Source organism: Sus scrofa, chromosome 11 (assembly GCF_000003025.6).
Source record: "Sus scrofa isolate TJ Tabasco breed Duroc chromosome 11, Sscrofa11.1, whole genome shotgun sequence".
NCBI lineage: Eukaryota > Metazoa > Chordata > Mammalia > Artiodactyla > Suidae > Sus > Sus scrofa.
The window spans coordinates 17,963,451-17,976,163 of record NC_010453.5 but is presented as its reverse complement, the minus strand read 5'-3'; the positions used below and the strand labels follow the sequence as shown (position 1 = coordinate 17,976,163).

At 39.2% G+C, this 12,713-nt stretch overlaps 1 protein-coding gene and 1 pseudogene across 3 annotated transcripts in view; both read right to left on the bottom strand.

Moving 5' to 3' along the window:
- KPNA3 (karyopherin alpha 3 (importin alpha 4)) overlaps positions 1–12,713 on the bottom strand; it is an 85,609-nt gene that overhangs the window by 57,655 nt on the left and 15,241 nt on the right.
- Positions 4,460–5,320, bottom strand: LOC102166873 (annotated as a pseudogene).

The following is a 12,713-nucleotide window of genomic DNA, read 5'->3' as shown; positions in this document are numbered from 1 at the left end:
CTTTAATCTTTCATTCTTCTTTAAGTATGGGTTACACTGTGTGTGATCAACTACAATAGCTCTTCTTGAGGCATTAGAGAAATTTTCCAGGGAAGACCTTTTCTTAAGCATTTTTTTTCCCCCACAAAGACTCAACAGCTTATGAGCTTGAAACTCACCAACATTGCTTTCTGTCTCTCTCAGATCTCTCTAAAATAAACAAAACAAAAACCCATACCAAACAACTTAGACTCTAAATACCAGAACATTAAATCATATTAGCTTTGCTATTTGACTGGTATCAGTCTGGAAGTATCATTTTGATCTAAAAGGTCTTGTCTAATATGGAAAATAAGAATGAGTAGGGGAGTTCCCGTCGTGGCACAGTGGTTAACGAATCCGACGAGGAACCATGAGGTTGCGGGTTCGGTCCCTGCCCTTGCTCAGTGGGTTAATGATCCGGCATTGCCATGAGCTGTGGTGTAGGTTGCAGATGCGGCTCGGATCCCGCGTTGCTGTGTCTCTGGCGTAGTCCGGTGGCTACAGCTCCGATTTGACCCCTAGCCCGGGAACCTCCATATGCCACAGGAGAGGCCCAAGAAATAGCAAAAAGACAAAAAAATAAATAAAATAAAATACATATACAGCATGGAGTTCCCATCGTGGCACAGGAGAAAAGACTAGGAACCATGAGGTTTCGGGTTCGATCCCTGGCCTCGCTCAGTGGGTTAAGGATCCAGCGTTGCCGTGAGCTGTAGTGTAGGTTGCAGACGTGGCTCAGATCTGGTGTTGCTGTGGCTCTAGTACAGGCCGGCAGCAACAGCTCCGATTAGACACCTAGCCTGGGAACCTCCATATGCTGCGGGTATGGCCCTGAAAAGACAAAAAAGACAATTAATTAAATAAATAAATAAATATAGCAGAGGAAGAAGTTTAATACAAAACCTAACGTCAAAAAATTGAAACTTGTTTCAACTCGTCAAAAAATTTATTACAATTTCATTGCAGAAAGAAAATTTCATTGCATTGGTGGTCTTAGGTATCAACCGAGAATTTCAAAAAATTGAGGAGTGAGATTTTTCATTTTACAAATAACTGCAATGGGATTCCTTTAAAACCTAAGTTCTCCTTATTGGCACAAGAGAGCTGGAAAGATAAGACTAGGAGATAGATCTTTATGTCTCAAGAGTTTAAAATTTTAAGTAATACAATGAAAGAATTTAATGCAAGAAAAATGCCACCCTTGGAGTTCCTGTCATGGCTCAGTGTAATGAACAGGAATCTGACTAGGATCCATAAGGTTGCAGGTTTGACTCTCGCCTTGCTCAGTGCATTAAGGATCCAGTGCGGCTGTGAGCTGTGGTATAGGTCGCAGATGTGGCTTGGATCTGGTGTTCCTGTGGCTGTGGTGTAGGTGTGTAGCTGAAGCTCAGATAAGACCCCTAGCAGGGGAACTTCCATATGCTGTAAGTGCAGCCTTAAAGAGCAAAAAAACAAAAACAAACAAAAACAAATTTTTAATTTAAAAAATAAAAAAAAGAAGAATGCCACCTAAAATAGAGAAAAGAGAAGTTATACATTATGAACATATTCATTATCTTGATTGTGGTGATGGGTTCGTTCATAAGTGTATACATGTGTCAAATCCTACCAAATGGGCACTTTAAAGATGTACAATTTTTTGTATGATAATTATACCTCAATAAAGCTGCTTTTCTTTTTTTTTTTTTTTTTTTTTGTCTTTTGTCTTTTTTTGTTGTTGTTGTTGTTGCTATTTCTTGGGCTGCTCCTGCGGCATATGGAGGTTCCCAGGCTAGGGGTCGAATCGGAGCTGTAGCCACCGGCCTACGCCAGAGACACGGCAACTCGGGATCCGAGCCGCATCTGCAACCTACATCACAGCTCATGGCAACGCCAGATCGTTAACCCACTGAGCAAGGGCAGGGACCGAACCTGCAACCTCATGGTTCCTAGTCGGATTCATTAACCACTGCGCCACGACGGGAACTCCTTGCTTTTCATTTTTTAAGTTAATTATTTTTTGGCCACGCCTGTGGCATGTGGCAGTTCCCAGGCCAAGGATCAAAGCCAAGCCACTGCAGTGACAACATGGGATCCTTAACCCACTATGCCACAAGAGGACTCCAAAAAGTTTTTTTTTTTTAAATAAGCCTTGGAGTTCCCACCCTGGTGTAGTGGGCTAAGAATCTGACTGCAGTGGCTCAGGCCGCTGTGGAGGTGTGGGCTGGACCTCCTGCCAGATGCAGTGGGTTAAAGGGTCCAGTATTGCCACAGCTGTGTCTCAGATTCAATCCCTGGCCCAAGAACTTCAACGTGCCACAGGTGTGGCCATTACAAAAAAAAAAGAAAGCCTTAGTGAATATGATGCAAACTGTAAGAGTATTTTATTTCTACATACCGTATTAGATATTAAAGCCACAAAAGTGATACAGTGGAAAGAGTACAGAAATGGTTTTGCCAGCAACTAGTTACAAGATATTGAACATATTATATAACCTATGTGAACCCTAGATTCCGTCTTTTTTTTGTAGATTCCTTTCAAAGATGTTTGCATCTTTATAGTTAAAATGCAGCTCTTGTGGACAGTATATTGTTGGATCTTGCTTTTTAAACCAGTCTGACAATTTCTGCCTTTTAACTGGAGTGCTTTCATCCACTTATGGTTAATATAATTATTGATGTGGCTGAAATTAGGCATTTGTTATGCTATTTTTGTTTACTGCCTCATCTATTTTTTTTTTTTTTTTTGGTCTGTTTTTCTATTCCCATTTGCCTGCCTTCTTTTAGGTTGTTTTTTTTTTTGTCTTTTGTCTTTTGTTGTTGTTGCTATTTCTTGGGCCGCTCCCGCGGCATATGGAGGTTCCCAGGCTAGGGGTCGAATCGGAGCTGTAGCCACCGGCCTACGCCAGAGCCACAGCAACGCGGGATCCGAGCTGCGTCTGCAACCTACACCACAGCTCACGGCAACGCCGGAATCGTTAACCCACTGAGCAAGGGCAGGGACCGAACCCGCAACCTCATGGTTCCTAGTCGGATTCGTTAACCACTGCACCACGACGGGAACTCCTCTTTTAGGTTAATAACATTTTTTTAGTATTTTGTTTGCTTGCTCTACTACCCTTTTAGGTTTCTTTTTATTTTTCATTTTATTAATTTTCTCACTGGGGATTATAATTTGAAACTTTAACCTAAAACAATCTATACTACTGAATTTAAATGGCCCAGTATGTGTGTGTGTGTGTATCTGTGGGTGTGTGTGCATGCACGTGTGCATATGCATGTGCACACACCACCAGTGCATGCATAGTACAGCAGATTGTCAAGCATTTGGGCAGAACTTACATGTAAATTTTAGGACTCACTCTCATATTTATAGCACCTGATCTGCCAGTATTTCCCCCCAAGTTTCTTATTCTTTTGTCAGCCTGGAATGCTCTGCTCTTATACTTTGAGCCAGTAAGACTGTAGTATTCTGCTTCAGGAAGCAAGAGGATTACAGAGTGACCTTCAGACAAAAACCCACTAACTCATAAATTTCATTAGACAATTACGCTTTAAGAACAGGCTCCTTTCTAGTTTCTGCCTGCTTTTGATCACTCTCTAGTACCTTTAAATAAAAATTTTTAAATATTTTGTCCAGAGCTTATAATTTTTCAGTAACTATAAGGTGCTGCGCCATTACTGGAAGAGAGAACTCCACATTACTCTTACAACATGCATTTTTCCCTTCTGAAAAGGCCTTCATTAAGTAAGGTAACTTGTGCTAGTATTAGGAATAATTTGCCTTTTTTCTTTAATAACAGCTTTACCCAGATATAATTCACGTATCATAAAATTCACTTCTTTGAAGTGTAAGTTCAATGGATTTCAGTATATTGAGAGCTGCACAACCATTACCACTATCTAATTTTAGAGTATTTTCCTACCACAAAAAGATACCACATTATCCTTTATCATTCATTCCCCATACCCCTACTCTATATCCCCGGTAATCACAAATTTACTTTCTATATCTATGGATCTGACTGTCTGGACATTTCATATAAATGGAATTACAGTAAGTGGCCTTTTTTTTTTTTTTTTGCTGTTGTTTGTCTTCTCAGCATAATGATTTTGAGATTCATCCATGCTGTAGTATATTTCAGTACTTCTTTTTATTGCTGAATAATATTCCATTTAATGGATATATCACATTTGGTAAAATTTACCAGTGAAGCCTTCTGGTCCTGGACTTTTCTTGGGAAGTTTTATGAATTCAATCTCTTTACTTGCTATAAGTTTATTCACATTTTTCTATTTACTCTTGAGACAGTTTTGATAGTTTGTGTCTTTCTAGACAATTTTCCATTTCATCTAGGTTATGTAATTTGCTGCCTTATAATTGTTCATAGTATTCCCTTATTATGTTTTATTTCTACAAGGTAATTTGAGTCTTCTTTTTTTCATCGGTCTAGCTAAAGGTTTGTCAATTTTGTTGATACTTTCAAAGAAATAACTTTTGGTTTCATTGATTTTCTCTGTTTTCCTATTCTGTTTTATTTATGCCCTAATTTTTATTGTTTCTTTCCTTTCCTTCCTCTGCTTGCTTTTAGTTTATACTTCTTTTGTAATGTAGGTATTTACAGCTATTAATTGTCCTGAGTACTGCTTTAGCTTCATCTAGTAAGATCTGAAATGTTGTGTTTTCATTTTCATTCATCTCAAAGTGTTTTCTAATTCCTTTGTGATTTCTCTAATCCACTGGTTATTTAGAAATGTGCTAATTTCCACATTATTTGTGAATTTTCCAAATTTCTTTGTTACTGGTTTCTTTTCTTTCTTTCTTTCTTTCTTTTTTTATTCAAAGGTTTGTTTTGTTATAGTACATGGGCTGGGACTGATTGGAGAGGCTGGATGTAATGGGCAACCACTGCCCTGGTTAGGAGCAGATGCCCATCCTGATGGCCATGAATGTGCCAAAGGTGCCACCACTCTGCATCATGGTTTTCCCGATACTACCCATCAGCTCCTCCTAACCCTGCATTCTGATCCTGAGACAGAAAAAGATGCCCAAGAGCACCCTGCCTACCATGTCCATGGTGCAACCCATCACAAAGTCCATCTTCATGTGGTCAAACCAGCTTGGCTGACACTGCCTGTAGGGCCCCATGGCCACAGGCATCTCGCTTATGGCCTCCATTGCTCACTTCTACCTATTATTGATTTCTAATTTTACTCTACTGTAGTCACAGAATATGTTTAGCGTGATTTTAATGTTTTTTAATTTAATGAGTTTTCTTTTGTGACCAGACATAACCTATGATCTATCATGCAGAATATACCATGTGAACTTGAGAAGAATGTATATTCTGCTGTTGTTGAGAAAATAATCTACAGATGCCTGCTATGTAGCCAAAACAATCTTGAAAGAAGGAACAAAGAAGATTCACATAAGCTGATTTTAAGACTATTATAGGAGTTCCTGTCGTGGCCCAGTGGTTAACGAATCCGACTAGGAACCATGAGGTTGCGGGTTCGATCCCTGGCCTTGCTCAGTGGATTAAGGATCTGGTGTTGCCGTGAGCTGAGGTGTAGGTCGCAGACGCAGCTCAGATTTGGCGTTGCTGTGACTGCAGCATAGGCCGGCGGCTATAGCTCTGATTAGGCCCCTCGCCTGGGAACCTCCATATGCCATAGGGAGAAATGGCAAAAAGACAAAAAAAAAAAAAAAAGACTATTATAAAGTTACAGCAATAGACAGTGAGGTAATGGCATAAGGATAGGCACATAGATCAATAAAACAGAAAGGAGTTCAGAAATAGACCCATTTATACAATCAAGTAATATTCCACAAAAGTATCAAGGTTATTCAATGAGGGCTGGAAGAACATCTACCTGTATCTAAAAGTATACACAATATAATTCAAAACGAATTATGAACATAAATGTAACAGGTGAACTAACAACTTTCAGAAGCAAACAGAAAAACGCAAATTAAAACCACAAGACATCACACTCACTAAAATCACAAAAATTTAAAAGAGTGTCAATACTAGCGAGAGTGTGGTGCAATCAGAAATTACATGCTGCTTGTTGATGGGATTATAAAATACTACAATCACTTTAAAAAAGTTTCAAAGCTTCTCATAAATTTAAAGATATACTTAACATATAACCCAGCCATTTCACTTCCAGGTATTTATCCAAAGAAAACAGACAGACACACACACACACATCATAGCAGTTTCACTTATAAGTGCACAAAACTGGAAAGAACCCAAATGTCCAACAACAAGTGAATGGATAAACAAAGTGTGATATATTCATACAATGGAATATGGGTCAGTGATAAAAAGAATAAACTTCAAGTAAACAAAACAGTATTAATGTTGTATTAAAAAAAAAAAAAAAGCCAGACACAAAGAAGTATATATTGTGATAATACTGCATAAAATTGTTGAAAAGGCTGGAGTTCCCATTGTGGCACAGTGGTTAACGAATCCGACTAGGAACCATGAGGTTGCGGGTTCGATCCCTGGCCTTGCTCAGTGGGTTAACGATTCCGGCCTTGCCGTGAGCTGTGGTGTAGGTTGCAGACATGGCTCGGAGCCCGCGTTGCTGTGGCTGTGGCGTAGGCCGGCTGCTATAGCTCCGATTCGACTCCTAGCCCGGGAACCTCCATATACCACAGGAAGCGGTCCTAGAAAACACAAAAAAAAGACCCAAAAAAAAAAAAAAATTTGTTGAAAAGGCAAACTGATCTACTGTGATAGAAAGTAGATTAGTGTTTACTTGCAGCTGGGGGAGGAAAGGGAGGGCTGACTGCAAAGTGACATAGGGGAACTTTTGGGGGAGAGAGAAATATTCCACATCTTGACTGTGATGGTGGTTACAAGGGAGTAATTCTTTGTCAAAACTCAATAAGCTAAACACTTAAAATGGATAAACATACCTCAACAAAGTGTATTAAAAGCAGCTATTACTTGCAGGAAGTGAGGTGGTGAGGGTGATACTTACCCTCCTTTGAATTTGTATTATCACTATGTGTATTACCACTGTGATTTAAAACAAGCCCATGACTCTACAGAGAAGTACTCAAATTATTTAAAGTCCTTTCTAAATTAATTTGCCTCAAAGATCAATTTTTCTATAATACATAATTACCAATAACATTCTGTTTTTCCTCCTATTAATACTGTATTATGCACTGCATCTGTGTTTCTTAGCACCATTGGAGCAGTTGATATGTATTCTCTGTAATTAAAAAAATTTATAAGCAGTCAATAATCCACAATAATGTTATAAATAAAACTTACACTAGTGTTTACATGACGCTTATTTAATGCTGTCCTTATTATTTTATGTAAAAGTGCTTTTATTTACAGCAGTTACATAGCCAAACTGACATTACTTAAGTTGATCCGGCAGAGGAACTGAACAAGACCTCAATCTTTCTTAAGAGCCCTAGCCCAAGACTTCTACTCCACTAACAACAACAAAAAAAGCCCCACGAAACACACAAACAAAAAGCAATCATATTCTGAAAGTCTTTAGCACCAAAACTAATCCCTGTGCTAGTCATACCTTAGGCCCCTTCACTGATAGAGGAAATCTGAGACTCCATTTTTTTTCTCTCCAATGCAATGGGGGCAGGGGAGAGTTTATAGTTCAAGCCACACTAGCCTCCAAATCTATGGCGTAGCCACAGCTAGGGAGCTCTTCTAACACCTAGGCCTGGGTGTCCAGATGCCTGGTTCCTTTCAGGCTGCAAATTCAGAACTTAGTTTTTTCTCTTTTCTTCTCCCTTTTCAGCCCCTTATCGGAAGGGAACTCTGGACTTCCTCTTGAGGCTGTCCCTACCATAAGCAAATTTGCCCAACTTCCCTTCCTCCCACCTGTCTTCGAGAAGAGTGTAGTTTTCTCAGCAACAGGTCCAATACCTACTACATTTACCACAAGAAAAGTGTACGTTGGGGTATCTCAGTCACAGTATATTCAAAGTTTAGTCATGACCACAAACATCACATCCTCATTTAATGCCATTATGTTCACAAATACAAAATCTGAGAATTAAAATGAAAAATCTGGTAGGGCCTCCTAATCACTGCATGAACTAATGTCTAATTTACTAGAAGATTCTGTCTGCACTGGATTCTAAGACAATTTATCCAGAACATGTTCTTATTATGAAAATATTCTAGCTGTTTTCACAAAAGCTAAATAATATACTAAAGAACTTATTACCAGAAGAAAAGGATTAAGTAATCTAAAACAGAGCTTCCCAATCTCTTTCACATGACAGCACACACAAAAGATATTTCTACAGCATACTGAGACTGAGGGCCAAGACCACATGGGCTCTACCACCCAGACTCCCGCCTGGGCACCCTAGGGCAGCATGGGAGACGAGAAACACTGATCCGAGAGCTCCTCGTGCTAATGCTCTGGGTCACTGCAACAAACTGGAGAGAAAATTATCCATACACTGTCATCAAGAAATTAGCTTAAGAAAAACAGCTGTTAGATACATGTATCTAACCTACACATCTTGTTTAAAACACGAAACATTCCTAGTTCATGTCATCTCCACTATGAAGTCCTGTCAGATCTTTAAGGCCAGAATTCACCTGTCCTTCCTCTATGTTCCCAAAACCACCTTTACTTTCATTAAACAATCTGTCTTGCAGTTACCTATAGCTGTATTATTACTCTACTAGGTTAAATACCCTTTTGAAGGTAAATTTTTTTTTTTTTTTTTTGTCTTTTTGCCTTTTTCTAGGTCTGCTCCCGCGGCACATGGAGGTTCCCAGGCTAGGGGTCTAATCGGAGTTGTAGCCTCCGGCCTACACCAGAGCCACAGCAACAAGGGATCCGAGCCGCATCTGCAACCCACACCACAGCTCACGGCAACGCTGGATCCTTAACCCACTAAGCAAGGCCAGGGATCGAACCCGCAACCTCATGGTTCCTAGTCGGATTCATTAACCACTGTGCCACCACAGGCACTCCCGAAGGTAATTTTTAAAGGTAGTTTGCACAACTGTTAAATCTCAACTTGTGGTGAGTCATACTCAATGATAATGCTGCTTGCTCTTTACCATAATCAGTGTATACAGCCCATGTACTTTCTCCCTCTGTATTCCAAAATTTGATTAGCTAAATTCTCAACTATTCCACTTTTCCAAAGTTTCAAAAAGATAGACCAAAATGTCTGTTTGCATTAGCCCCACATTCACAAAACTTAGTAAAGCAAATGTCCATTATAGAACGCTAACATCCAAGTATCAATTCTTTTATTCTAATCAAAAACAATGTTCCCTTCGGAGTTCCGGTCATGGCTCAGTGGTTAATGAATCTAACTAGGAACCATGATTTGTGGGTTCAATCCTTGGCCTTGCTCAGTGGGTTAAGGATCCGGCGTTGCTGTGAGCTGTGGTGTAGGTCATAGACACGGCTCGGATCCCAAGTTGCTATGGCTCTGGTGTAGGCCGGAGGCTACAACTCCTATTAGACCCCAACCTGGGGTCTATTAGACCATGTGCCACAGGTGCAGCCCCACAAAAGACCAAAAAAAAAAAAAAAAAAGTTCCCAGAACTCAACACATAACTGACAAACCCACACTACTGCTACCTGACATAGTCCACAACAGTAACTTTTAACTGTCTGAGGAAGTATTTTAAATTAATGTCACTCCTACTGGAGAATTTTAGCCAATGAGAATCTATTCTCATTCAAGAGTATATGGGCATTTTTATAATGAAATGTTATGATAGCCTTACTTGGAATTATCAGTTTATAAACTTTCTCCCTAAAATTTGCAAATACATCTGAATGCTAAAATTTTATTCAGAATCATGATTTATATTTTCATCTTCTCTTTCCCTTTAAAATACATTTAACTTTTAACAGTAAGTAGAAAGAGAAGTATAAGTGAATATATAATAAACTACTAATACAAATTAGTACACAAATTAATGTCATGCAGCAACATTCCCAAAATATTCTATGTCCCATGTTTTTGTTTAAAACACCAGTTGCTAAAGTTAATAAAAATTTATTTTTGCAAAGTTTAACAAGGAAAAAAAAAGCCTCAATAAATGTTCTAAATTGTACATTATCCCAAAACCAAAATACACATATATTCACGGAACTAGATTCAAGTTAACAAAATTAATTCAAATTTACAAAAAGATACTAATTGTAGAGTCCATGGCTCTCTGCTTAATTAATATTGTGTAACACCAAGCTTCTAGGGTGTTTATCATCTATGTTTGCATCTCTACCATCTATATATAGCCTGATATTTAGTTAACATGATCATATTTTTCAGGTTACCTACTTTTTCTTAGAGATTCAAATTTTGAGAGGAAAATAAATATACTATACAATCTAATTATTTCAGTGCCTGTCCAGCTACCTTCCTTCACACTCTGTTCAGCTTTCTCTCAGTCTCTATTGCTGTTTTAATAAAGAAAAATGACAACAATGTATAACTGAACACGCGCTGTAAACATCACAAAGATGTTTGGGAAAGCTTTACAACTTTCCAATTCTGAGATAGAGGATGCAAAGAGTACACACTATTTCAACAAAGGAAGGGTCCATAACACAAGATTCACCGCTGTACCAATCTGTCTCTCTGTGATTCTAATGCTTCTATATTTAAGACAAAAACTTTTTCTTGCGTGGTTTTAAGTCAAGATAGAATAAAGTGGAATATAACAAGCTGTTTCAGAGACACAAAGTGTCTTAGTATCTTTCTTATAATGTATGGCGTACTCTGAGTCTGATTCATTCATTCATTCATTCACTCATTTATTGGTTGCCCTGCCTGTGGCATATGCAATTCTGGGGCCAGGGATCAGACCTGAGCTGCAGCTGTCACCTAAGCTGCAGCTGTGGCAACCGTGGATCCTTAACCCACTGTGCTGGGCTAGGATCAAACCCAAGTCCCAGCACTCCCAAGACACCACTGATCCTGATGTACCATTGCACCACAGCGGGAACTCCTAGAGTCATTTTCCTTTTAAAAAGTAAAAAGAAAATTCACTATCAAAAAATTGCAAATATGAAAAAGCCTTTATTTCTATAAAGTCTCCTCATTCTATAATAATTTGTACACTATCTTTGGAAATTAAAAATTAACTACCTGTTATTATTAATCTATTTTGAGAGAGATAGGATTAGTCCTTTACTTCCTAGCTGGAGAGAAGGAAAAATTACTTAAAATACTACTTATTAATTTCCTATGTCACATCCCAACCCCAAACACATGACCAAGAAGGTTTCTTTTGAGTCTAGACATGGATAGAATAATAGGGGGTATTTTTACTTTGAAATTTCCTATCAAAAGTGTGTTTTTAACTAGTGATTAAGTGATACAACAATTACTGTTCTGGCTTCTTTTAAGTATAATAATATATGTCTTGCCATGATATTGTGATTTATAATATGAAATATACAGTTGGTCTCTGTCCACTGTTCCTGAACAGAGCCCCAAAACCCTTGGAATTTCCTAAGTGTAAAGAGCAGTAAAGACGTCTTTTGCGGAGTTCCCGTTGTGGCGCAGTGGTTAACGAATCCGACTAGGGACTATGAGGTTGCGGGTTCGGTCCCTGCCCTTGCTCAGTGGGTTAGCGATCCGGCGTTGCCGTGAGCTGTGGTGTAGGTTGCAGACGCGGCTCGGATCCCGCGTTGCTGTGGCTCTGGCGTAGGCCGGTGGCTGCAGCTCCGATTCAACCCCTAGCCTGGGAACCTCCATATGCCTCGGGTGCGGCCCAAGAAATAGCAACAACAACAAAAAGACAAAAGACAAAAAGACGTCTTTTGTGAAGTTCATGAGGCAACTTCTGGACAGCCTCAAGTAACCTAAGGTTGGGGGCTGTATGCTGTAGGAACTAGACCTATGAGTAGAGGGCTGGAACTTTCAGCTCTACCCCCAACTTCCTGGGAGGGTAGAAGGGCTGGCAGGTGAGTCCTGTCACCAATGGCCAATGATTTAATCAATCACGCCTCCATTAAAAACCTGAAAGCTCAGGGTCAGTAGAAAATTGACAGAACACTGTAAAAACCAGCTATAATGGAAAAAATAATAATCATTAAATAAAAAAATAAATAAATAAAAGAAAGGTCAGGGTCTGGAGAGCTTCCAGGTTAGTGAAAAGCCAGAGACTGATATGCTCTGAGAGAGCATGGAAGCTCTGCTCCTTTCTCTCAAACCCTGCCCTATGAATCTCTCCCATCCGCCTGTTCCTGAGTTGTATCCTTATACACTAACCTGGTAACCTAGTAAGTAAAATATTTCTCTGGGTTCTGCACCAAAGCACTACAATAAACAGAGGAGGTTTATGGCCAGGAAGTCAGAAGTTGGGTGGGGGTGAGGGGCAGTCTTATAAAAAGGACTGAACCTTTAACCCATGGACTCCAACGCTATCTCCAGGTAGACAGCATCACAGTTTAGCTGAACTGTAGGACATCCAGGCGGTGTGGGAGAATTGCTAGCCATGGGGAAAAACCCAAATGTTGGAACTGGTGTCAAAATCAGACTTAAAAACTTTTAGGCACAGATGTTAAAATATTGATATATAAAATAGGATATCTAGAATTTTGCTTCAAAATATTCCAAAGAAAAGTAAAAGTGGATAGGGATATAACTGAAACAAGACTGGCCAAAAACTGTAACTATTTTCAAATGGAATACAGGAGTTCAATGTTACTCTCTCTACTACTGTAT